The 27,035-nt window shown below is 41.5% G+C and overlaps 1 long non-coding RNA gene across 1 annotated transcript; it reads left to right on the top strand.

Annotated features, from left to right (window-relative positions):
* The first annotated feature begins 44 nt into the window (after positions 1-44).
* LOC115174740 (uncharacterized) lies at positions 45-27,034 on the top strand. Its single transcript, XR_003871831.1, has 3 exons — positions 45-357; positions 26,085-26,211; positions 26,948-27,034. It is a non-coding gene; the product is annotated as an uncharacterized LOC115174740 (long non-coding RNA).
* Position 27,035: the final 1 nt, after the last annotated feature.

Here is a 27,035-nt window from a genome sequence, read left to right as displayed (position 1 = left end):
ATTAGCAGTAGTAGCCGCATGTTAGCAGTGTGAAGAAAGCGAGCTGTCAAGGAAAATGGGCGTTTCGTATCGCGAGTATGACCTCGTTCTCCTCCATAGTTAGCCGAATGAAAAGAGACGCACGCGTCTGATCACGGTGAGATGTTTATTTACTCCCTCTGAATCAGCAAAGTACAAGAAAATAGAAGCCGATGTGTGTTGATTTGACATTTAACAAGCCTTCGGGATCATGACACGGTCTTGAATCTACATTAGTACATTGCCATTGGTTCAACGTAACCTCACGCGGTAGCTTTCCTGATGAACCGCAGCACGACGAGTTGAACAGTCGCTTCGTGGAAGGAGGACCACGCGGACGTAAGCTCATTAATTATATAGTTTGTTAGCATACTAGCGAGGCAGAAGGTATTTTGCTGTCATGGATATTTATTTGTATTGATTGAAATACAGTTTGCTTGTTAGTTAGCAAGCTAATGTAACACATTTAGCCAGCGAGTGCTATGTAAAAATCGCTGATGACGGTGATGCCTATCATTTATCTAAACATTCATTGTTTCAAATGTTGAACCCAGCGTCTCGGTTGCTAACGTTTAACTTGAATTTTTTTAAACATTGTACACTGATCAAAAATATAAACGCCACATGCGACAATTTTAAATATTTGACTGAGTTACAGGTCATATAGGGAAATCAACCAATTGAAATAAATTCATTAGGCCCTAATCAATCGATTTCACATGACTGGGAATACAGATATGCATCTGTTGGTCACAGATACTGTACCTTAAAAAAAGGTAGGGGTGTGTATCAGAAAACCAGTCCGTATGGTGTGACAACCAGGGCCGGTCCTTGCATTTCTGCCACCCTAGGTAAGACGAAAAAATGCTTCCCCTGTAAAACTAGAATAGTCCCAGTAAGCAAAAGGATGTTGAGAAAATATATTTTCCAGATGTTGAAGTTAGGTTCAATTTAGGTTCTGAATGAAAGGTGAAAATAGGTATTTTCCAGATGTTGATATGTATTTTCTGGATGTTAAAATAAGGCACAGTTTCTGGTTTTGAATGAAAGTTGTAAATATGTAATTTATGGATGTCTATATTTGGGCTAAATCAAGTCTGGATAAAATCTGAACCAAACATAAACGTCTATGATTGGTTCAGATTTGGTCCGGACTGGATCAAAAACCAATGTCCGTGGATGTGGTAATCAAGGCCGGTCTGGACTATGCCAAGTAAAGGCGTAGGCCCGTGCCTAATGAAGTGTAGCCTACAGTGTTGCCTGAAATTTAATTTTATGAATGTTCATCTATGTGAGAAGCCTACTGTTTAGTAAAACACCACCAACAACAACAAAAGACATCTGGACAGGACTAAGGATAAGAGGTCCAAATGATGTTGGCTCATGCTTACTGGGGTGGAGGCTATAACCTCAGCCCACAATGGAATTTTGTAAATTCCCATCCAGGTCATAGGCCCACCATTTGTAAAGCAGGCCATAGCATTGACTTTATTAGTCCTGATTCCTGTGACTAATCAATTTGGCTGTTTTAAGCTCTGAATGTCAGCTCTACCAACTTTATCAGGAGTTATCGTGAGTCTATTTGCAATGTGTTTACACAGCAGGTAATGCAGAAGTATTTCATTTTTTTTCACTATTATTAGCTTGTCTAAAATGTACAGATACAAACTTGAAACCACTGATCATGACAATGGGGTGAAACTCCTGTACAACAGTTGTGATTGTCCATTTTACTTTGACCTGTCCTGTTTTTAGAATATGTTAACATGACAATGCGTTTTTTATTTCGTTGGGCGTCATTTAGGTTAGGCTATTTGATCGGAGAAACCTGCAGGATTTAAAAAAGTGTCCGTCTCATGACATTGTCATACATTTTATCTCCAGCCTGTAGGCTACAGAAAAGACCAGATACTATTTTTACCATATCCTATACCTGCTACATGATTTGTTAGATCATTTTTGGACGGAATGTTGGTGGAGCGCTGCAGCTATGCGTCTCTCCAACAGAACCCTGTAGAGGCGCTCTAGGAATGGACAAGCCAAATATTTTGGGGGACAAAGTGGGCACTGCTGATCACAGGGCGGCATCAACGCTCACCTAAAAAGCAGTGGTTGAGAGAGATTGTCATTGTTTAGGGGGCAGAATTATGTGAGGTTTAATGTGTTGTTGGCAGTGCCATCGGTGGCTACCTAATCCTGCTTAATAAGCGGGCCGGCCGTAGTGACCACCATTTTCCTCATGTAGCACAAAACAGCTCATTTTGCATAGTTGATCAGGCTGTTGATTGTGGCCTGTGGAATGTTGTCCCACTCTTCAATGGCTGTGCGAAGTTGCTGGATATTGGCGGGAACTGGAACATGTTGTAGTACACCTCAATCCAGAGCATCCTAAACATGCTCAGTGGGTGACATTTCTGAGTATGCAGGCCAAGAAAGAACCGGGACATTTTCAGCATCCAGGAATTGTGTACAGATCTTTGCGATATGGGGTCATGGATTATCATGCTGCGACATGAGACGATGGCGGTGGATGAATGGCACGACAATGGGCCTCAGGATCTCGCCATAGTATCTCTCTATTCAAATTGCCATCGATAAAATGCAGTTGAGTTTCTGTAGCTTATGCCTGCCCATACCATCACCCCACCACCATTGGGCAACCTCTTCACAACGTTGACACCAGCAAACCACTCACCCGCACGACGCCATACACGCTGTCTGCCATCTGCCCATTACAGTTGAAACCGGGATTCATCCGTGAAGAACACACTTCTCCAGTGTGCCAGTGGCCATCAAAGGTGAGCATTTACCAACTGAAGTTGGTTACGACGCAGAACTCCAGTAAGGTCAAGACCCTGGTAAGGACAACGAGCATGCAGATGAGCTTCCCTGAGACGGTTTCTGACAGTTTGAAGAAATTCTTAGGTTGTGCAAACCCACAGTTTTTTTTTTTTTTTTTTTTTTTAAATCGGGTGGCTGGTCTCAGACGATTCCGCAGGTGAAGAAGCCGGATGTGGAGGTCCTGGGCTGGCGTGGTTACACGTGGTCTGCGGTTGTGAGGCCTGTTGGACATACTGCCAAATTCTCTAAAACGACAGGGCAGTTTATGCTAGAGAAATGAACATTAAATTCTCTGGCAACAGCTCTGGTGGACGTTCCTGCAGTCCGCATGCCAATTAGACGCTCCTTCAAAACTTGAGACGTCTATGGCATTGTGTTGTGATAACTGCACATTTTAGGTCGTGTCTAGACATGACAGTTCATGCGGTTTTTGTATTTTGATAATGAAGTTCTGATCATGGAATTCCGATCACGTCAGGCGTCTAAATTTTACATTTAAATGTGTCTACCATGTCCGTATTGTCCATATCCGCGCTATATTAAAACGCCAGTATGCATTCTACAAACAATGAATAGGAAAATATAACACAACAGCTGATGGCTGTAGCTAACTACTGTAGCTAAAGTTGAAGTCGGAAGTTTACATACACCTTAGCCAAATACATTTAAACTAAGTTTTTCACAATTCTTGACATTTAATATTAGTAAAAATTCCCTGTTTTAGGTCAGTTAGGATTACCATGTTATTTTAAGAACATGAAATGTCAGAATAATAGTAGAGAATTATTTCAGCTTTTATTTTTTTCATCACATTCCCAGTGGGTCAGAAGTTTACATTGACTCAAGTTAAACAATTCAAAGGCAAATGTTTTGGATAGCCTTCCACAAGCTTCCCACAATAAGTTGGGTGAATTTTGGCCCATTCCTCCTGACAGAGCTGATGTAATGGAGTCAGGTTTGTAGGCCTCCTTGCTCACACACACTTTTTCAGTTCTGCCCACACATTTTCTGTAGGATTGAGGTCAGGGCTTTATGATGGCCACTCCAATACCTTGACTTTGTTGTCCTTAAGCCATTTTGCACAACTTTGGAAGTATGCATGGGGTCATTGTCCATTTGGAAGACCCATTTGCGACCAAGCTTTAACTTCCTGACTGATGTCTTGAGATGTTGCTTCAATATATCCACATAATTTTCCTGCCTCATGATGCCATCTATTTTGTGAAGTGCACCAGTCCCTCCTGCAGCAAAGCACCCACACAACATGATGCTGCCACCCCCGTGCTTCACGGTTGGGATGTTGTTCTTCGGCTTGCAAGCCTCCCCCTTTATCCTCCAAACATAACGATGGTCATTATGGCTAAACAGTTCTATTTTTGTTTCATCAGACCAGAGGACATTTCTACAAAAAGTACGATCTTTGTCCCCATGTGCAGTTGCAAACCGTAGTATGACTTTTTTTTAATGGTGGTTTTGGAGCAGTGGCTTCTTCCTTGCTGAGCGGCCTTTCAGGTTATGTCGATATAGGACTCGTTTTACTGTGGCTATAGATACTTTTGTACCTGTTTCCTCCAACATCTTCAAGGTCCTTTGCGTTTGTTCTGGGATTGATTTGCACTTTTCGCACCAAAGTACGTGCATCTCTAGGAGACAGAACGCGTCTCCTTCCTGAGCGGTATGACAGCTGTGTGGTCCCATGGTTTTTATACTTGCATACTATTGTTTGTACAGATGAATGTGATACCTTCAGGCATTTGGAAATTGCTCCCGAGGATGAACCAGACTTGTGGAGGTCTACATTTTTATTTTTCTCAGATTTTGGCTGATTTTGTTTTGATTGTCCCATGATGTCAAGAAAAGAGGCACTGAGTTTGAAGGTAGGCCTTGAAATACATCCACAGGTACACCTCCAATTGACAGGCTAATTGACATTGACAATCAGAAGCTTCTAAAGCCATGACATCATTTTCTGGAATTTTCCAAACTCTTTAAAGGCACAGTCAACTTAAACTTCTGACCCACTGGAATTGTGATACAGTGAATTATGAGTGAAATAATCTGTCTGTAAACAATTGTTGGAAAAATTACTTATCATCCACAAAGTAGATGTCCTAACCGACTTGCCAAGACTATAGTTTGTTAACAAGAAATTTGTGGAGTGGTTGAAAATGAGTTTTAATGACTCCAACCTAAGTGTATGTAAACTTCCGACTTCAACTGTAAGTAGCTAGCCAGCACGCTAGCATAGCAAGCAACGCTAAGGGATTGCAAAGGAGTTACCATAACTCTAGTCAAACACTTTTTTAAATTCTAAATTAGCTAGCTGGCATTTGAGGCATGTTTACTGTACATGCTAGGCACATATTTCCTCCAATGTTATAATGAAAAGGTGCCTCTTCGTCCCAAAACAGAAGTTTGCTGGAGACTTGTGGGAGGAGTGCTGATGACATCGCCCGCTGTATGCGGTTTCAGTAGCTTGATTGCTTCCAGACTGAGGAGAAATCCGCACACCATGCGTCCCTGACCACCACCACCTGAAGTGGTCAGACGGGTCTCAACACAATCGGACCACAAAGCGTCTTTTGTGCGTCTAGACCCGTATTTTCAATGCGAGCTTCGTTTTCTGATGGCAGAAGTCGCATGTAAATGTCAAGTGTACACACAACCTTAGTGGCCTTTTATTGTCCCCAACACAAAGTGCACCTGTGTAATGATCATGCTGTTTAAGCAGCTTCTTCAAATGCCACACCTGTCAGGTGGATAGATTAACTTGGCAAAGGAGAAATGCTCACTAACAGGGATATAAACAAACTTGTGCCCAAAATTTGACAGGAATATGATTTTTGTGCGCATGGAGAAGGTCTGCAATCTTTTATTTCAGCTCATAAAACATGGGATCAACACTTTACATGTTGCGTTTTTATATTTTTGTTCAGTATATTTTGATTGTTATTTGCAACCTTTGCATTTCTGTAGTGTGTTATGTATCAAGCTCTTATGGTCAGGTTACAACGTCCCATATCTCTAGACTGATTCCATGTTTTGAGGTTCACCTGTCAAACAACAGCACGTGCCATCATAGACGATTCGATTTCAATGGGTGCCCGACCATTTCAGAGGCCACATTCTTTCTAGCCATTGACCAGAAGAAATGTGTAGATCAGGGTTCCCCAACTGGTGGCCCGCGGGTGGCCAAATTGGCCCCCAAGTTTTCTGAGCAAAAAAAAAAAAAAAGTGAAGTTGGAGAGAGAAAATGTGTTTTATTTTCATTATTGGACATTAAAAGACTGTTTAAAAAAAAACAACAGTAAATCAGCTCCAAGCATTTTAATTTAGGAAATCTGTTCCCAAGTATTCCCACGCATAAGAGAGACGACGTGATCGTGTACAAATGTAAGCAAGGTTTGAAATGATTGTTTTAATCAAACATATCTGTTTGGGCTTCTTGCTGTCTACAAATTACTGCAGTACTACAACTTTCTTGCATACTACAAATTATTTGTAATTATGTTCTGGCCTCTCAACTATCTTCTCAATAAAAAAACTGCTCGCGGCTGAATCTAGTTGATGATCGCTGGTGTAGATAATTATTGACTAGCGGCTCTTTCACATTCTTCCACTATCTTCATTGATTTCTCCATGTGGTAGTGTAATGAAATTATCATGGCCACCTTATCACTGAACTCCTTCAGTAGATAAAAACCCTCAACTCTTTTGGAAAGCTAATAACCTTCATTTTGAACCTTGGTACTCAAAAGAACTTTGTGCTACACAAATCTTTGCCAACTGTGGTTATAGTGACAGCTCACCGCTACTATATCTCACACACTGTGATTTAGAATATTTATATTTGTATACCCCTCCCAGTCTTACCATAACCCCTCCTCACACACACATGCTGTACTTTGTCAGAGCAGCATTCATGGGACTCGCTCGTTCATCTTATTCAGGGAGGGTTTAATGATTACTCAGATTCTTGCCCTTTTGGGTAGCCGTGATAAACTGTCTGAGGCACATGATGGTGTGAACGGGTTTACCACTATGCCATGACAAGGTGAGGAGCATGCATCAAGGTAAGTCTTGAGATGCTACCTTGAAGACTCAGTGCCTGTAGAAGTGTAAGGTATGTTTCTTACAATTTGCGACTGATTTGTCCGCACAGCTGAACGGTTGTCTCTGTTGGAGATTACGTGACCTGACGCAAAACATTATTTGTTCTCCTGAAATGAAAAATGTTTGAACGTATGTCTAAACTGTTAATTGCATAGGCCTATCTTCTAATTTTTCCTATTGTGTATACTAGCACTAAACAGGTCTGATACTGCAGGATCTGTCGGTTTCAGCTGCATCCCTTCCCATCATTATGTTCTACTCCCCTCCCAATGTTGAACGTAAAATGATTTATATTTTACACAAATTACACTTAAGGGTGTTACGTCAACGCAGGGCAGGCTGCGTTTCCCAAGATCAGGTACAATGTTCGGCCCGGTTGCCAGGCAACAGTGGCTTTCCATCCTGATCTTTAGCGTGTGAAAGCGGCACTGATGTCTGTCTAGATGTCCTTCCTTCCCATGCCCTCTCTTGACGCATCCTAAAACTAGGATAGTCAGAATAGTCATTAGTACTACTGTAGCTAAATGTTTTTACATCGTCAGACTCTTAACACATCACATAGGCAATCAAGATGTAGGCCTAACTTCGTCACACCCTACTGGTGTAGAAAAAGATGCTGCGTTAGAACACATTTTTGTTATTGTAAAGGGCAGGCTGATTAAGATGGGAATATCTCCTCCAGGGCTTCCTCCCACTAGTCAATTAATAGAGTTCCCTCCTCCGTGGCGTGTCTACACTGCATGGCTGGTGTCAAGTTTCCATCCATGAAATTTGATTTAAGTGATCCCAAATGTTTGTAGTAGAGGGAGCCTAGCAAAGAGCTAGAGGACCCTGTAACTGGCCGTTGACCTTTTGGGTATGATCTTATTTACCACGTGGATTAAGTTCATGCTCCCCCACCTTAGTCACGGGAGGGTAGTTGACAGACAGCTAATTGGAGTTCCTCGTAGGAAAGACTATAGTATATTTATACTATATATTATTTATCATATTACCATCATGTTGTCATCATATTACCACAAGACTTTCCCTGAAAGGTCACTTAGATTTCTGCTCTATATGGTCTGTTCTTGCACCACATGCATTCAAGAACACTCCATAAATGACCCACGTAGTCAAATCAAATGTTATTGGTCACATACACATGGTAAGCAGATGTTAATGCGAGTGTAGCGAAATGCTTGCGCTTCTAGTTCCGACCGTGCAGTAATATCTAACAAGTAATCTAACAATTTCACAACAACTACCTTATACACACAAGTGTAAAGGAATGAATAGGAACATGTACATATAAATATATGGATGAGCGATGGCCGTGCGGCATAGGCAAGATGCAGTAGCTGGTATAGAGTACAGTATATACATATGAGATGAGTAATGTAGGGTATGTAAACGTATAAAGTGGCATTGTTTAAGTGACTAGTGATACATTTATTACATCCATTTTTTTATTATTAAAGTGGCTAGAGATTTGAGTCAGTATGTTGGCAGTAGCCACTCAATGTTAGTGATGGCTGTTTAACAGTCTGATGGCCTTGAGATTGAAAAACAGCTATCTCTCAGTCCCAGCTTTGATGCACCTGTACTGACCTCGCCTTCTGGATCATAACGGGGTGAACAGGCTGTGGCTCGGGTGGTTGTGGTCTTTGATAATCTTTTTGGCCGTCCTGTGACCGGGTGGTGTAGGTGTCCTGGAGGGCAGGTAGTTTGCCCCCGGTGATGCGTTGTGCAGACCTCACTACTAGAGGTCGACTGATTTATGGTTTTTCAATGCCAATACCGATTTATTGGAGGACCAAAAAAAGCCGATGCCGATTAATCTGACAATTTTTTAATATATATATTTGTAATAATGACAATTACAACAATACTGAATGAACACTTATTTTAACTTAATATAATACCCCAATAAAATCTATTTAGTCTCAAATAAATAATGAAATATGTTCCATTTGGTTTAAATAATGCAAAAACAAAGTGTTGGAGAAGAAAGTAAAAGTGCAATTTGTGCCATGTAAAAAAGCTAATGTTTAAGTTCCTTGCTCAGAACATGAGAACATATGAAAGCTGGTGGTTCCTTTTTAACACGAGTCTTCAATATTCCCATGTAAGAAGTTTTAGGTTGTAGTTATTATAGGACTATTTCTCTCTATACCATTTGTATTTCATACCTTTGACTATTGGATGTTCTAATAGGTACTTTAGTATTGCCAGCCTAATCTCCGGAGTTGATAGGCTTGAAGTCAAACAGCGCAATGCTTGAAGCACTGCGAAGAGCTGCTGGCAAATGCAGTAAAGTACTGTTTGAATGAATGCTTACGAGCCTGCTGCTGCCTACCACCACTCAGTCAGACTGCTCTATCAAATCATAGACTTAATTATAATATAATAACACACAGAAATACGAGCCTTAGGTCATTAATAGTTTCCGGATTTGACCATATCATTTTGAAAACAAAACGTTTATTCTTTCAGTGAAATATGGAACCGTTCCGTATTTTATCTAACGAGTGGCATCCATAAGTCTAAATATTGCTGTTACATTGCACAACATTCAATGTTATGTCATAATTACGTAAAATTCTGGCAAATTAGTTAGCAACGAGCCAGGCGGCCCAACCTGCTGCATATACCCTGACTCTGTTGCACAGAACGCAAGAGAAGTGTCACAATTTCCCTAGTTAAAAGAAATTCATGCTAGTAGGCAATATTAACTAAATATGCAGGTTTAAAAATATATACTTGTGCATTGATTTTAAGAAAGGCGTTGATGTTTATGGTTAGGTACACATTGGTGCAACGACAGTGCTTGTTAAATCACCCGTTTGGCGAAGTAGGCTGTGATTCAATGATAAATGAATAGGCACGGCATCGATTATATGCAACGCAGGACAAGCTAGATGACTACACATGGTTGATGATATTACTAGTTTAACTTCTTTGGTATAGGGGGCGGTATTTTGACGTCAGGATGAAAAGCGTGCCCAAAGTTAACTGCCTGCTACTCAGGCCCAGAAGCTAGGATATGCATATAATTGGTAGATTTGGATAAAAAACACTCAAAAATAATGTCTGTGAGTATAACAGAACTGAAATGGCAGGCGAAACCCCAAGGACAAACCCCCCCCCCCCAAAAAAAAATTAATCCGAACACTGATTTCAATGGCTGGCACTTTTATAATAGGGCGAAATTGTGCCCGATTGCAGTTCCTAGGGCTTCCACTAGATGTCAAGTCTTTAGAGTTTCAGGCTGGTTTTTGGAAAAATGAGCAAGAAATTGTAGTTTTTCTAGGTGGCTCCCATTTTGGCTGTAGTGTTTCCAAGTGCGACTGAGAGCGCGTTCTTTGGTATTTTTCTCCGGTAAAGACAAGAACGATTCTCTGTCTTAAATTTTAGCATTTATTTGCATATTAGGGTACCTAAGGATTGATTATAAACGTTGATTGACTTGTTTGGGTAATTTTATTGATAACGTTTGGGATTCATTTTGAAGGAGGGAAACCGAAGGGATTATTGACTGAAGCGCGCCAGCTAAACTGAGTTTTTATGGATATAAAGAAGGACATTATCGAACAAAAGGACCATTTGTAATGTAACAGACCTTTTGGAGTGCCAACAGAAGAAAATCTTCAAAGGTAAGGCATTTTTTATATCGCTATTTCTGACTTTTGTGTCGCAACTTCCTGGTTGAAAATGATTTGTTATGCATTTGTGTGCTGGGCGCTGTCCTCAGAAAATCGCATGGTTTGCTTTCGCTGTAAAGCCTTTTTGAAATCTGACACCTTGGCTGGATTAACAAGTTAAGCTTTATTTTGATGTATTGCACTTGTGATTTCATGAAAGTTTAATATTTATAGTAATTTAATTTGAATTTGGCACTCTGCAATTTCACCGGAAATTGTCGAAATGGGACGGTATCGTCCCACTAATCCGCAAGAAGTTAACTAGTGATTATGTTAAGATTGTTTTTTTTATAAGATAATCAATCAATCTTAACATAATCACTAGTTAATTGCTTATGGTTGATGATATTACTAGTTTATCTAGCTTGTCCTGCGTTGTATATAATCGATGCGGTGCCTGTTAATTTATCATTGAATCACAGCCTACTTCACCAAACGGGTGATTTAACAAGCGCATTCGCGAAAAAAGCACTGTCGTTGCACCAATGTGTACCTAACCAGAAACATCAATGCATTTCTTAAAATCAATGCACAAGTATATATTTTTAAACCTGCATATTTAGTTAATATTGCCTGCTAACATGAATTTATTTTAACTAGGGAAATTGTGTCACTTCTCTTGCGTTCTGTGCAAGCAGAATCAGGGTATATGCAGCCGTTTGGGCCGCCTGGCTCGTTGTGAACTGTGTGAAGACCATTTCTTCCTAACACAGACCGTAATTAATTTGTCAGAATTGTACATAATTATGACATTGAAGGTTGTGCAATGTAACAGCAATATTTAGACTTAGGGATGCCACCCGTTAGATAAAATACGTAACGGTTCCGTATTTCACTGAAAGAATAAACGTTTTGTTTTCGAGATGATAGTTTCCGGATTTGACCATATTAATGACCTAAGGCTCGTATTTCTGTGTGTTATTATAATTATGTCTAGAATTTGATCGAGCAATCTGACTGAGCGGTGGTAGGCAGCAGCAGGCTCATAAGCATTCATTCAAACAGCATTTTCCTGCCAGCAGCTCTTCGCTGTGCTTCAAGCATTGCGCTGTTTATTACTTCTAACCTATCAACTCCCGAGATTAGGCTGTGTCATGACGTTGCCCTCTTTGGTTTAGAGAGAAATAGTCCTATAATAACTACAACCTAAAAGTTCTTACCTGGGAATATTGAAGACTCGTGTTAAAAAGGAACCACCAGCTTTCATATGTTCTCATGCACATATTGCACTTTTGCTTTCTTTCTTCTCCAACACTTTGTTTTTGCATTATTTAAACCAAATTGAACATATTTCATTATTTATTTGAGACTAAATTGATTTTATTGAGGTATTATATTAAGTTAAAATAAGTGTTCATTCAGTATTGTTGTAATTGTCATTATTACAAATATATATAAAAATTGTCAGATTAATCGGCATCGGCTTTTTTTGGTCCTCCAATAAATCGGTATTGGTATTGGCGTTGAAAAATCATAGTCGGTCGACCTCTAGTGTGGAGCAAGGCCATTTGGGTAAAACCATGGAACGAATAAAACGTGCAGCCAGAGAACAAGAACGTGAGCATGCCATTCTATTAAAAGAGATGGAGATGGAAGGACGCCAAAGAGAGAGTGCCGCAAGCACTTTGAATCAAGTTGGGCCATCCTGCACCCTCAATAGAGTTTGATCTTGGTCGGAACAGCCATCTTTTACCGCCTTTCAATGAAAAGCAAGTGGACGTATATTTTACTCTGTTTGACCGGATTGCCACATCCTTAAAACGACTGCGTGATATCTGATCACTGCTCCTCCAGTGTTCTTGTGGGGAAAGCTCAAAGTGTACACCGCTTTATCTCTTGATCAGAGTTCAGATTATGACACTGTTAAAGCTGCTATCCTTTTAGGCTTGTGAGTTGGTCCCAGAAGGCAGTGACGATTTTAGCATGTAAATCTTGGTGGGGCACAAAAAACTAAAATTGGAGGGATGCATGCCAGCAAAGCCACAACACTAAAAAAAATACATTCATTGCATTGTAACAAAGTTGAATCATGCCGTCACTGATCTTCAGGTCGTAGCTCTAGAAAGAGGCCCGAGTTCCCGACTTACAATTCCGAGTTTGATGACTGTTCAAAATAAAAAAGCACATTTTTTGAGTTCCCATTTGTCTTGAATTCACCGTCAGATTTCTCTGTTCTGAGTTGTTTTAAGCACGGCAGAAGTCATGCTGGATTGACAGCATGGCCAATGTTTAATGTTTATCATTTTAAGATTGGAAAAGAGACCCTTAAACCAATAATTTGGACCACACACCTACTCCACTTAATAGCAGGCTAGTGATTGCTTTGCAATGCTTGCAGATAGTCACTGATTCCTTCCAAACCAGTTATTGTTGAAGTTGCGATTTCCAACTTCTGTCATGTTTATGGCCGATGAGCACCGATACGTTTTATCTATAATTTCTCTGGATTATTTCTCTATATTTGACAAGGATTAAAAAGGATTGTCGATTTGATTCATGACTGCTAGCTAAGATTTTGGAAGTATGATGTTGACACGATCAGTCTAATCAAAGCTACTGTAGAGATAATGTGATTTGATGTAATTTTACCTGTGGCCAATGACCTTGGGCCTTCTTGGATGGGCACTTTTTTTATTCTAACTTTGAGCTCTACCCTAAACACCAGTCTCAACGTCAACAGTGAAGAGGCGACTCCGGTATGCTGGACTTCTAGGCAGAGTTGCAAAGAAAAAGCCATATCAGACTGGCCAATAAAAAGAAAAGATTAAGATGGGGGGGAAAAAGAACACAGACACTGGACAGAGGAACTCTGCCTAGAAGGCCAGCATCCCGGAGTCGCCTCTTCGCTGTTGACATTGAGACTGGTGTTTTGCGGGTACTATTTAATGAAGCTGCCAGTTGAGGACATGTGAGGCTTCTGTTTCTCAAGCTAGACACTAATGTACTTGTCCTCTTGCTCAGTTGTGCACCGGGGCCTTCCAACTCTTTCTATTCTGGTTAGGGCCAGTTTGCGCTGTTCTGTCAAGGGAGTAGTACACAGCGTTGCACAAGATCGTCAGTTTCTTGGCAATTTCTCGCATGGAATAGCCTTAATTTCTCAGAACAAGAATAGACTGACGTGTTTCAGGAGAAAGCACTTTGTTACTGGCCATTTTGAGCCTGTAATCGAACCCACAAATGCTGATGCTCCAGATACTCAACTAGTCTAAAGAAGGCCAGTTTTATTGCTTCTTTAATCAGAACAACAGTTTTCAGCTGTGCTAACATAATTGCAAAAGGGTTTTCTAATAATCAATTAGCCTTTTAAAATGATAAACTTGGATTAGCTAACACAATGTGCCATTGGAACACAGGAGTGATGGGTGCTGATAATGGGCCTCTGTATGCCAATTTAGATATTCCATGAAAAATCAGCCGTTTCCAGCTACAATAGCCATTTACAACATTAACAATGTCTACACTGTATTTCTGATCAATTTAATGTTATTTTAATGGACAGAAAATGTGCTTTTCTTTAAAAAACAAGGACATTTCTAAGTGATCCCGAACTTTTGAATGGTAGTGTGTGTGTGTGTGTGTGTGTGTGTGTGTGTGTATATTAGTACCAGTGAGGTTTGGACAACTATTAATTCACCCAAAAAAATTCTACATTGTAAAATGATAGTGAAGACATAAGAACTATGAAATAACACATATGGAGTCATGTAGTAACCAAAAAAGTGTTACAGAAATCAAAATATATTTTAGACTCTTCCAAGTAGCCACCCTTTGCCTTGGCAACAGCGTTGCACACTCTTGGCATTCTTTCAACCAGCTTCTCCTAGAATGCTTTTCCAACAGTCGTCATGAAGGAGTTCCCACATATGCTGAGCACTTGTTGGCTGCTTTTCTTTCACTCTGCGGTCCAAACCATCTCAATTGGGTTGAGGTCAGGTGATTGTGGAGGCCAGGTCATCTGATGCAGCACTCCATCACTCTCCTTCTTGGTCACATAGCCCTTACACAGCCTGGAGGTGTGTTGGGTCATTGTCCTGTTGAAAAACAAATGATTGTCCCACTAAGCGCAAACCAGATGGGATGGCGTATCGCTGAAGAATGCTGTGCTAGCCGTGCTGGTTAAGTGTGCCTTGAATTCTAAGTAAATCACAGACCGTGTCACCAGCAAAGCACCATCACACCACCTCCATGCTTCACGGTGGGAACCACACATGCGGAGATCATCCGTTCACCAACTATGCGTCTCACAAAGACACGGCGGTTGGAACCAAAAATCTCACATTTGTAGTCATCAGACCAAAGGACAGATTGGTCTAATGTCCATTGCTCGTTTTTCTTGGCCCAAGCAAGTCTCTTCTTATTGGTGTCCTTTTAGTAGTGGTTTCTTTGCAGCATTTTGACCATGAAGTCCTGATTTCATGCAGTATCTTCTGAACAGTTGATGATAAGATGTCTGTTACTTGAACTCTGAAGCATTTATTTGGACTGCAATTTCTGAGGCTGGGAACTCTCTAATGAACTTAACCTCTGCAGCAGAGGTAACTCCGGGTCTTCCTTTCCTGTGGCTTTCCTCGAGCCAGTTTCATCATAGTGCTTGATGGTTTTTGCGACTGCACTTGAAGAAACTTTCAAAGTTCTTGACATTTTCCAGATTGACTGACCTTCATGTCTTAAAGTAATGATGGACTGTTATTTCTCGTTGCTTATTTGAGCTGTTCTTAATATACTATGGACTTGGTTTTTTGTATACCATCCCTACCTTATCATAACACAACTGATTGGCTCAAACGCATTAAGAAGGAAGGAAATTCCACAAATTAACTTATAACAAGGCACACCTGTTCATTTTAAATGCATTCCAGGTGACTACCTCATGAAGCTGGTTGAGAAAATGCCAAGAGTGTTTAATGTTGTCATCAAGGCAAAGGGTGGCTACTTTGACAAATCTCAAATATAAAATGTATTGGTTAAACACTTTTCTGGTTACTACATGATTCCATATGTGTTATTTCATAGTTTTGATGTCTTCACTATTATCCTACAATGTAGAAAATAATGGAAATGGAATGACTAGGTGTGTCCAAACTTTTGACTGGTGGTGTGTGAAATACACTGTTCAAAAAAAATAAAAGGAACACTAAAATAACACATCCTAGATCTGAATGAAAGACTTATTAAATACTTTTTTCTTTACATGGTTGAATGTGCTGACAACAAAATCACACAAAAATAATCAATGGAAATCCAATTTATCAACCCATGGAGGTCTGGATTTGGAGTCACACTCAATATTAAAGTGGAAAACCACACTACAGGCTGATCCAACTTTGATGTAATGTCCTTAAAACGAGTCAAAATGAGGCTCAGTAGTGTGTGTGTGTGTGTGTGTGGCCTCCGTGCCTGTATGACCTCCCTACAACGCCTGGGCATGCTCCTGATGAGGTGGCGGATGGTCTCCTGAGGGATCTCCTCCCAGACCTGGAGTAAAGCATCCGCCAACTCCTGGACAGTCTGTGGTGCAACGTGGCGTTGGTGGATGGAGCGAGACATGATGTCCCAGATGTGCTCAATTGGATTCAGGTCTGGGGAACGGGCGGGCCAGTCCATAGCATCAATGCCTTCCTCTTGCAGGAACTGCTGACACACTAGCCACATGAGGTCTAGCATTGTCTTGCATTAGGAGGAACCCAGGGCCAACCGCACCAGCATATGGTCTCACAAGGGGTCTGAGGATCTCATCTCGGTACCTAATGGCAGTCAGGCTACCTCTGGCGAGCACATGGAGGGCTGTGCGGCCCCCCACAGAAATGCCACCCCACACCATGACTGACCCACCGCCAAACCGGTCATGCTGGAGGATGTTGCAGGCAGCAGAACGTTCTCCACGGCGTCTCCAGACTCTGTCACGTCTGTCACATGTGCTCAGTGTGAACCTGCTTTCATCTGTGAAGAGCACAGGGCGCCAGTGGCGAATTTGCCAATCTTGGTGTTCTCTGGCAAATGCCAAATGTCCTGCACGGTGTTGGGCTGTAAGCACACCCCCCACCTGTGGACGTTGGGCCCTCATACCACCCTCATGGAGTCTGTTTCTGACCGTTTGAGCAGACACATGCACATTTGTGGCCTGCTGGAGGTCATTTTGCAGGGCTCTGGCAGTGCTCCTCCTTGCACAAAGGTGGAGGTAGCGGTCCTGCTGCTGGGTTGTTGCCCTCCTACGGCCTCCTCCACGTCTCCTGATGTACTGGCCTGTCTCCTGGTAGTGCCTCCATGCTCTGGACACTACGCTGACAGACACAGCAAACCTTCTTGCCACAGCTCGCATTGATGTGCCATCCTGGATGAGCTGCACTACCTGAGCCACTTGTGTGGGTTGTAGACTCCGTCTCATGCTACCACTAGAGTCAAGACACCACCAGCATTCAAAAGTGACCAAAACATCAGCCAGGAAGCATAGGAACTGAGAAGTGGTCTGTGGTCACCACCTGCAGAACCACTCCTTTATTGGGGGTGTCTTGCTAATTTCCTATAATTTCCACCTATTGTCTATTCCATTTGCACAACAGCATGTGAAATGTATTGTCAATCAGTGTTGCTTCCTAAGTGGACAGTTTGATTTCACAGAAGTGTGATTGACTTGGAGTTACATTGTGTTGTTTAAGTGTTCCCTTTATTTTTTTGAGCAGTATATATATCTCAGCAAAGAAGAAACGTCCCTTTTTCAGGAACCTGTCTTTCAACGATAATTCGTAAAAATCCAAATGACTTCACAGATCTTCATTGTAAAGGGTTTAAACACTGTTTCTTATGCTTGTTCAGTGAACCATAAACAATTAATGAACATGCACCTGTGGAACGGTTGTTAAGACACTAACAGCTTACAGACGGTAGGCAATTAAGGTCACAGTTATTAAAACTTAGGACACTTTATACTGACTCTGAAAAACACCAAGAGAAAGATGACCAGGGTCCCTGCTCATCTGCGTTAATGTGCATTAGGCATGCTGCAAGGAGGCATGAGGACTGCAGATGTGGCCAGGTCAATAAATTGCAATGTCCATACTGTGAGATGCCTAAGTCCGCGCTACAGGGAGACCAGACGGACAGCTGATCATCCTCGCAGTGGCAGACCATGTGTAACAACACCTGCACAGGATCGGTAAATCCGAACATCACACCTGCGGGACAGGTACAGGATGGCAACAACAACTGCCCGAGTTACACCAGATGGCGGGTCCGTCATGGTCTGTGGCGGTGTGTCACAGCATCATCGGACTGAGCTTGTTGTCATTGCATGCAATCTCAACGCTGTGCGTTACAGGGAAGACCTCCTCCCTCATGTGGTGCCTTTCCTCCAGGCTCATCCTGACATGACCCTCCAGTATGACAATGCCACCAGTCATACTGCTTGTTCTGTGCGTGATTTCCTGCAAGACCGGAATGTCAGTGTTCTGCCATGGCCAGCGAAGAGCCCGGATCTCAATCCCATTGAGCATGTCTGGGACCTGTTGGATTGGAGGGTGAGGGCTAGGGCCATTCCCCCCAGAAATGTCCGGGATTTTGCAGGTGCCTCATAGCAAGAACTGGCAAATCTGGTGCAGTCCATGAGGAGGAGATGCGCTGCAGTACTTAATGCAGCTGGTGGCCACACCAGATACTGACTGTTACTTTTGATTTTGACCCCCCCCCCCCCCCCCTTTGTTCAGGGACACATTATTACATTTCTGTTCGTCGCATGTCTGTGGAACTTGTTCAGTTTATGTCTCAGTTGTTGAATCTTATGTTCATACAAATATTTAACATGTTAAGTTTGCTGAAAATAAACGCAGTTGACAGTGAGAGTACGTTTCTGTTTTTGATTAGTTTATATACACACACAGAGTGTCTGTCTTGTATGCGAGACTGACAAGTAACACCATGTTTATATTGGACAAGGCGACGCATTTAAGTTGCTCATGATGTGAAATGGGTGTTGTTGGTTGTGAGCTAACTTGTCCAACAAAAATATGGGCTATATTGTTGTCTTGGCTTACCCTGGAATCATCCTCGTTGGTCAGGATGTGTTGCACCTGTCGCCTTGTTAGTTTCACCTGTGTTGGCATGAGAGATGTTAGATGTGCTTGACTGCAATTTAGCTCTTTCTCTTTTGAGTTTGATTTAAAAACAAGCCTTTTATCTTGTGTTCCCCTCTTTGGGTTTGCTCCACATTATAAGTTGGTGTGTGTTTTTTTAGTTTGGTTTTCCTTGTCTGAGGCAAATTTAGTGGGAATTTATAGTGGGTGTCTTTTTAGGATCCAGTTTGTTGCTTGTCAACTTTCAGTGGACACCCCCTGTTGAGCGACCAATATTTTAGGTTTTCTTATTGGGGAATGTAACAGTGACCAATAAAGGTTGATTTGATTTGTCACAGGGCCAGTGAAGCCCCATTAAGACCCCACTGCTGTTTCAGCAGCTGTACAACCTCTTTAGTAATATCAAACATGACTGCAAGTGAGTAGGTTGATTTCAATATGCCCTAGACCTGTTTACCAATTACTGTACCTAGTCTTTTTGTTGATTCTGGACTAGTCTCAGATGACCTTATTTTCCTAACTGCTGGTGCCCAATGCGTGTGTTTTGATTTTACTGTAGAGGTGATGCTGTGGCATAGGTTGCTCTCGCTAGTAGTCTACCTCAGGTGATGACTCGTAAGATGTGATAATGGGTTTGATCAAACAGGCTCAGGAGAATCAGACAGTCATGGCAGGCTTCCACCGTTTTGATCAGCACAGGCCCTATGACTGGCAGAGATCATTCATTCAACAAACCACTGTTTTGAGAGATTACAGTCCTGGTAAACCAAACTTCTCACTCAAATCATTCTCTTTTATAGACTGACTCAGCTTTTAACCATTTTGTAACCTACTTGTTGAAATGGACAGGTATGGTATATGTTCGCAGGTTAACTATTTCACCACAGTGCAGTGGGCTCTAAGCATTTAGCTTGTCAGAAGTTGTCACGCTATGGTAGACATTTTTGTACTCTTTAACCTTACAGAAAGGGAAAATGCATATGTTTAAGTGCAGACTTTAACCTGTCTGGGCTAGGGGGCAGTATTTTCACGGCCGGATGAAAAACGTACCTAATTTAAACAGGTTACTACTCTGGCCTAGAAACTAGAATATGCATATTATTAGTAGATTTGTATAGAAAACACTCTGAAGTTTCTAAAACTGTTTGAATGGTGTCTGTGAGTATTACAGAACTCATATGGCAGGCAAAAGCCTGAGAAAAATCCAAGCAGGAAGTGGAATGTCTGAGAATTGTAGTTCTTTTGATTCTCTATCGAAGCTATAGTGTCTGTGGGATGACGTTGCACTTCCTAAGGCTTCCATTGGCTGTCTAAAGCCTTCAGAAAGTGGTTTAAGCATTCTCCTGTCACTGGGCAGAGTATAGGAGCTCAGTTACTGAGTGGTCTGCCTGGCAACAAAGGGATTGGATATACGCGAGCACGCCGTTCCTTCTTTTTCTTCTTGAATGAATATGCTATTGTCCGGTTGGAATATTATCGTAATTTTACATTAAAAATACCATAAAGATTGATTTTAAACAGCGTTTGAAATGCTTCTAAGTACGGTAATGGAACATTTTGACTTTTGGTCTCGTTCCGCACTCGCGCTTTATGCCTTTGGATAAGTGATCTGTACGCACGAACAAAACAGAGGTATTTGTACATAAATATGGATTATTTCGAACAAAAACAACATTTCTTGTGGAAGTAGCAGTCCTGGGAGTGCATTCTGATGAAGATCAGCAAAGGTAAGAGAATATTTCTAATACTAATTCTGAGTTTAGGTTGCCCCGAACTTGGCGGGTGTCTGAATAGCTCGCCGTGATGGCTGAGCTATGCACTCAGAATATTGAAAAATGTGCTTTCTCCGTAAAGCTATTTTAAAATCTGACACAGCGGTTGCATCCAGGGGTAGTCTATCTATAATTCTTCAAATAATTGTTGTATATTTTGTCAACGTTTATGATGAGTATTTTTGTAAATTGATGTGCACATTCACTGTTTTTGGATATAAATATGAACTTTATCGAACAAAACATACATGTATTGTTTAACATAATGTCCTAGGAGTGTCATCTGAAGATCGTCAAAGGTTAGTGCTTCATTTAGCTGTGTTTTGGGTTTTATTGACACATGTCCTTGCTTGGAAAATGGCTGTGATTTATTTGTCTATGTACTCTCCAAACATAATCTAACGTTTTGCTTTCGCTGTAAAGCCTTTTTGAAATCGGACAATGTGGTTAGATTAACGAGAAGTTTATCTTTAAAATGGTGTAAAATAGTTGTATGTTTGAGAAAGTCGAATTGACATTTTGTTGTTTTTGAATTTGCAGCCCTGATATTTCACTGGCTGTGTCCCGCCTAGCCCATAGAAGTTAAGGACTCTATCAGGAAGAAACACAAGGCTGTTTAAATTGGATTTAGACACTGTATAGACAACATTCATAACCTTGTTTATCCTTTAAAAGATAAGAAAACATCCCCCTCAACTCTTTTGGAAATGCTAGTAACCTTTCCCATTTAGTATGATACAGTATCTCTGTATAGCAAGTCTGGTTTTCTTAATGTTCCTGTCCCTTTCACAATAATACAGTATCTCCCTCTCTTTCGCCAGCCTGGTTTTTCACAGGAACAGAACATATCTGAACCTCTTGATCCACGATCTTTACACTGATCATCCCCTGAGAGGGTACTTATTTTCATTACCTATAATATGAGCCCATCATTAAGAACAGCTCAGTATTGTCAGGCATGAGTAAGTCAAATTAGCTGCCATAATTATCCATAATTATAATAGGCCCAGCCTAGGCCTATACGTTAAAGCCTGTCACGATGACTGCTATGAAATGCAGTCACGTGGTTTAAGTAACACTGCCAAAAATGTAATAGACTTGGGTTGTGACTCAGTGCCTGTAAAGGACAATGCTGTTTTTTATAATGCTCTGGAGATGAGGCATTTAGACTGGGGGGGAGGGGCTCTGTCGCTCCCCATCTATCAGCGGAATGGATGCCCTCTGAGCTGGTCACAGCTATTGTGCTCCAGCTGGTAGCCTTTGGGCATTTCCATGTAAAAGGACCAACGTGTGAAGTTCATAGGAGCATGTCAAATGAAAGCTAAGAGTCTATATTTTTAATAAATGATGTAATTGTTTTCAACCATTTTCCATCCTAAAAATGAGTAAAGGCGTCTTAGAAAACATCTACCAGAAAGTCTTAAGGTATTAGAAATGCATCAAAACACAGTGTTGGTCCCATTGTTTTTTGTTTTTTTACATCCCTGTTAGGGTGTATTTTTCCAAAGTAATCATCCATGGCATATCATGAAGCTGCTTAAACAGCATGATCATTACACAGGTGCAGCTTGTGCTGGGGACAATAAAAGGCTACTCTAAAATGTGCAGTTTTGTCACAATGCCACTGATATCTCACATTTTGAGGGAGCGTACAATTGGCATGCTGACTGCAGGAATGTACACCAGAGCTGTTGCCAGAGAATGTAATGTTAATTTATCTACCATAAGCCGCCTCCAGCTTTGTTTTAGAGAATTTGGCAGTATGTCTAACCGGCCTCACAACCGCAGACCACGTGTATTGCATCGTGTGGTTTGCTGACATCATGATGTGAACAGCGTGCCCCATGGTGGCGGTGGGGTTATGGTATGGGCAGGCATAAGCTATGGACAACGAACATAATTGCATTTTATTGATAGCAATTTGAATGCACAGAGATCCTGTGATGAGATTCTGAGGCCCATTGTCGTGCCGTTCATCTGCCGCCATCAACTCATGTTTCAGCAAGGTTCTGTACACAATTCCTGGAAGCTGAAATGTCCCAGCTAGTCCTTGGTCTGCATAATCAGACATGTCACCCATTTGAGCATTTTTGGGATGCTCTGAATCTACGTGTATGACAGTGTGTTCCAGTTCCCGCCAATATATCCTGCAACTTCGTACAGCAATTGAAGATGAGTGGGACAACATTTCACAGACCACAATCAACAGCCTGATCAACTCTATGCGAAGGAGATGTCGTGCTGCATGAGGCAAATGGTTTTCTGATTTCCCCCCCCCCCCCCCCCCCCCCCCAAAAAAAAAAAAGATGTTTGTGACCAACAGATGCATATCTGTATTCCCAGTCATGTGAAATCCATAGATTAGGGCCCAATGAAATTTATTTAAGTTGATTGATTTGCTAATATGAACTGTAACTCCGTAAAATCTTAAATTGTTGCATATTTAGTTTTGGAGAAATAATTTGCCATGTGTAAGTTTAAGAAACATTGACATGTGCTTTGAAATTTCATTACCAAAACCCCACAAGATCATTTCAAATTTCTCTTCCTCATGAGGAAGGAGGATAATGAAAGTTTACAGAAGTAACAACTGAAGGTAGACCTACCAATTAGTTTGTTTTTTACTAATATCTATTTGGTTTCTAAATTATTAAGTGATTAACTCAAATTACTGCAATTGAATTGGTTACAATGGGAATTCAGTAGTAGTCACAAACCACAGTTGGGTCACGGTGCAGTTCTCCCACCTTCATGCTGCATAATGTTAATTTCAACTGTTTTCTTTCGCATTCTGTCGTCTGGTGGTCAAAGCAAGTGCGAAAACAGCCTGGACAACCTCTCGCTCTTTGCCTCCTCTCTCTCACTCCAGTTGTCACCTCTCCCGGCTCTTACTGACACCTACCCATGAGTCCCCTCTTTCCATTTAACTGTGACCATAGAGATGTATGAGATCGCAACATATCTGTCCCATTATGGTGTCTGTAAGTGCACAGGCAACGCCGTTGAGGCCGTCTCCATTTTGAAGTAGTCAATTTTCTTTTTCTGCTACTTCTATCAGTTGGTACACAAGCTGAAAGGGTGCATACTGCCATCTGGAGTGTTTGAACAGGCATTATTAAGCCAAGATTGTCTATTTACTGCCTGCCACCTGCAGTTATGGAATCGCTGATCTCTCCTGATGACCTGGATGGAGTTATGTGACCCGTCCTTAACCCATAGGAAGTCTCATTAAGTTTACTACTTCAAAATGGTGAAAGACCTCAATGGCGCTTCCCATGCTAAAACAGGCTTTTGGGCACTAAAGGCCTCTACATCTTTGACTGTGACCAGCATCCTTACCCACTGAGCACGAACCGACGCACACCAGACGTCCATGGACGTTGAAATTTGGTCAGTCTGCCCTTGCTGTGAGATTTCAACATCCACAGATGTTGTTTTTTGATGAAGTCCAGACTTGTTTTAATTTCAGTGTTCACAGACAGATTTTTGGTCCTGTCCTGACCGGCCTTGATTTTGCCCAAACATAGAAGTGGATGATTGGTTCAGATTTGGTCCAGCAGAGGACTACAATAACAGTTCAGTAAAGTGCGGTACTGTAAAATAGTGTAGGAGAGTTTAGTACGGTAGAGTACACTAGAGTGGAGTACAGTATAATGTGCTGTACTGAGCTCTACTATGCTGTACTTTGATGTCCAAACTCGCAATGCGTAGATGTTGTCTGTTATTGGTTCAGATTTGGTCTGGCCCAACCAAACATGGTCTTGTTTGGGGGCGGAGCTCATTAAAATAATAGTCAGTGTAAATAATTCCCAAATGTGACCAAATATGCTGTTCGGTTCTAATTCTCAGAGTAAATAACTCAACCAAGTTTATTCTTCTGAGAGGATCAATACAGCTGCATTAGACAAACATTTTCACACAAGTACTGATATTTAACCCTTCCTCCTAGGCTGAGTCTCCTCCTACACATCTGTACAAACATTGTCTTTACTGCTAGGCAGGACACTAAGTGATACCGGCCATACACTTTTATTTCTCCCTTGACGTGACCTGATCTCAACCCCCCCTCCCCCCCTTCATCACTAATCAATGGCTCTCTCCCCTTATCAATGCCTGCCACGTGATCGCTTCCCTGCACTAAATATTTCAATAGGATACCTGATATAATGTAAACGTTATACATTACCCTCTCTCCCTCAGTGACATGAATAAGTATATTTCATATTCTCAGAACCCAACAATGCAAAGGAGGATATTGCATAATTGTACCTTTTTTTTGTGTACGTTTTCAGGCTCTAACGCTATGAAGAGAATGATATTCATTTCCAGAATTATGCGTTTCTGTATAGTACAGATCCGGGACCCATGGTGTAATCCCGTGTCTCCAGGTCTAAATCCACTTAATTTACTGTAGTTCAATAACCAACAGATTTTTTTCAAAGTCAAGGTGTCATGTCATTGCTGACACCCAATTCTTTCATCTTTTAATTTTAGAACGTGAAAAAACAGGGAGATTTTACCGAAATTCTGTTACCAAACTTTGCATCTACACAGTTTTTCCAGTAAATGTGTTTTTGTAAAATGTTCAGTGGAAATTGTTAAACGTTCTCCTTGTGCATAGTTGTATGGTTTGCTAAATTGAATAGTGTAATCTAATCTATTGTATGGTTATATAGAATAACTTTGTTTGTTAGATTTTTATATTGGTCATAGCTGAAACCAAAGCTGAAGAATGCAGCAGAAAATGGCCTTTATTTTTTAGATGCAATACAATGACAGGCGAGGAGTAAACTGTATCATTGACAGTGAAGTTGTTGCAAGACACTTGGCTACTCATACACCCGTGTCATATACCCAACCCATAGACATGCAGTAGGCCTGTGTGTATCTAACCCTGAAACCTTGGAACGGCATGCACTGATCGTACTGTTGGAAACGGGAGTGGATTATTTGTCAGTCATACTGTATCGTCCCACTTTGAAGTGTAACCTGGAGTGAATGAGTTGAAGTCGGGTAGTTCATTGCTAGCACACAGCCAGAGCTTTAAACTTCTGCACCCCTGGAATGAAGGTATTTGTTTATATAATTGCACAACGTAAGGTCTAAAGTTTGCATGCCATGGCACCTCCATGACCCCTCACGTGCACTAGCTCACTCAGACACTCACACATTCGCGTAAACACATGACCGCTGGCGTTGAGGACTAATCGAAATGGAGCGCTGCGTCTCACAAAGCTGCTCTGCAGGAAGCTGCCAGTTACCAAGGCATGACAGTTCAGATCAGCTGGAGTTGGTGTGTTGTCAAAACAAAAGAGATGGATAGTATTACATGTCTTAAATGGTAGAGGAGTGAAAGTGATGAAGAGTGCAGTGGGGAGTCCAGATGTGTTTTGACACTTGATAGTACAAATATTGCCAGTAATTGGAGACTGTAAATGATAGTTTGCTTAGTGGCAGTACAAATGAAGTGTACGATGATGTTTGTTTTTATGATGTGCACTTATACTTTTAAAACAAGAACCTAGTTGTATTAGATTGAAATGATTTATTTGGTAAGTGTTATTAAAAACGTTTTGTATTATTTTTTGCAGGTCTTCCCATTTGCCTTCCACGGTGGTTTAAGATGGGTGCCTATGAGGAAGACACTCCCACTGCTTGACTATTTAAGTCCCAGGTTCCCCGGACCACCATTCACCAGCCAGCCCAACCACTAGCACGGTAAGACCTGCTTGACACTTATTGATTCTCTCTCTGTCTTTCAGTCTCTGTGTCTGTCTGTCTCCCTCATTCTCTATTCAAGGCCTCTTCTTTTGCAATCAATGTTCTCCCAGCCCTGCTGATTTCAAGGGTCACCGGTGTCACAATAGGTCGGTGTCTTTGCATCAGTGAGGTGACGTAAACTGCATACTGTAGGCTTGCCCTACTTTAGTGACTGTCTGCTCGCTGAGGGTGTGAGACAGGCTGTGAAGACCTCAGACACTCCTGGTAAATTCACTGCCAGCCATGTTGTGAGGTGAATTTATCGTCATCTGATTAACCACTAACTATCTGGCTGTTGTGATGTTTAGGCGTGAGGTTAGGTCAGTCTGCCCTGGCTCACACTCACTGTGGTATGTGTCGGTAGACCACCGTCCAGGAGTGTGTGGGAGCCTTGAACTAATGCCAATTATATTAGCACTATTATCAGGACCGGCAGACAGGCCTACTGTGGAGTTATGTTGTGGTTTCAATGTTTTATTAACTTCTAGCATTGCGCTTACTGAGACCTTTCAATGCTCTGAAATGGTAGAATAACCAAGTAGAAAATGATTAGGTGTGAATGATATTTTAAGCAATTTGGTTCTAGTGGTGTAAAATGTTTCCATCTAAGCACCTACTGTGTTCATTGCATGTATCTAGCTCCTCATGCTTGAAGAGAAACTAACTAGTCTCTCCCCTCTTTCTCTCACTACAGCATTTTATCCATCCCCTTCAGTGTCTAATTAGACACCGTCCTGATCCACCCGGGCTGCGCCACCTACAGCTACCCCCCCTGTCCCCCC

This window comes from Salmo trutta, chromosome 35, assembly GCF_901001165.1.
Source record: "Salmo trutta chromosome 35, fSalTru1.1, whole genome shotgun sequence".
NCBI lineage: Eukaryota > Metazoa > Chordata > Actinopteri > Salmoniformes > Salmonidae > Salmo > Salmo trutta.
Note: the sequence above shows the minus strand (reverse complement) of the source record. Positions and strands in the feature narration are given on the sequence as shown.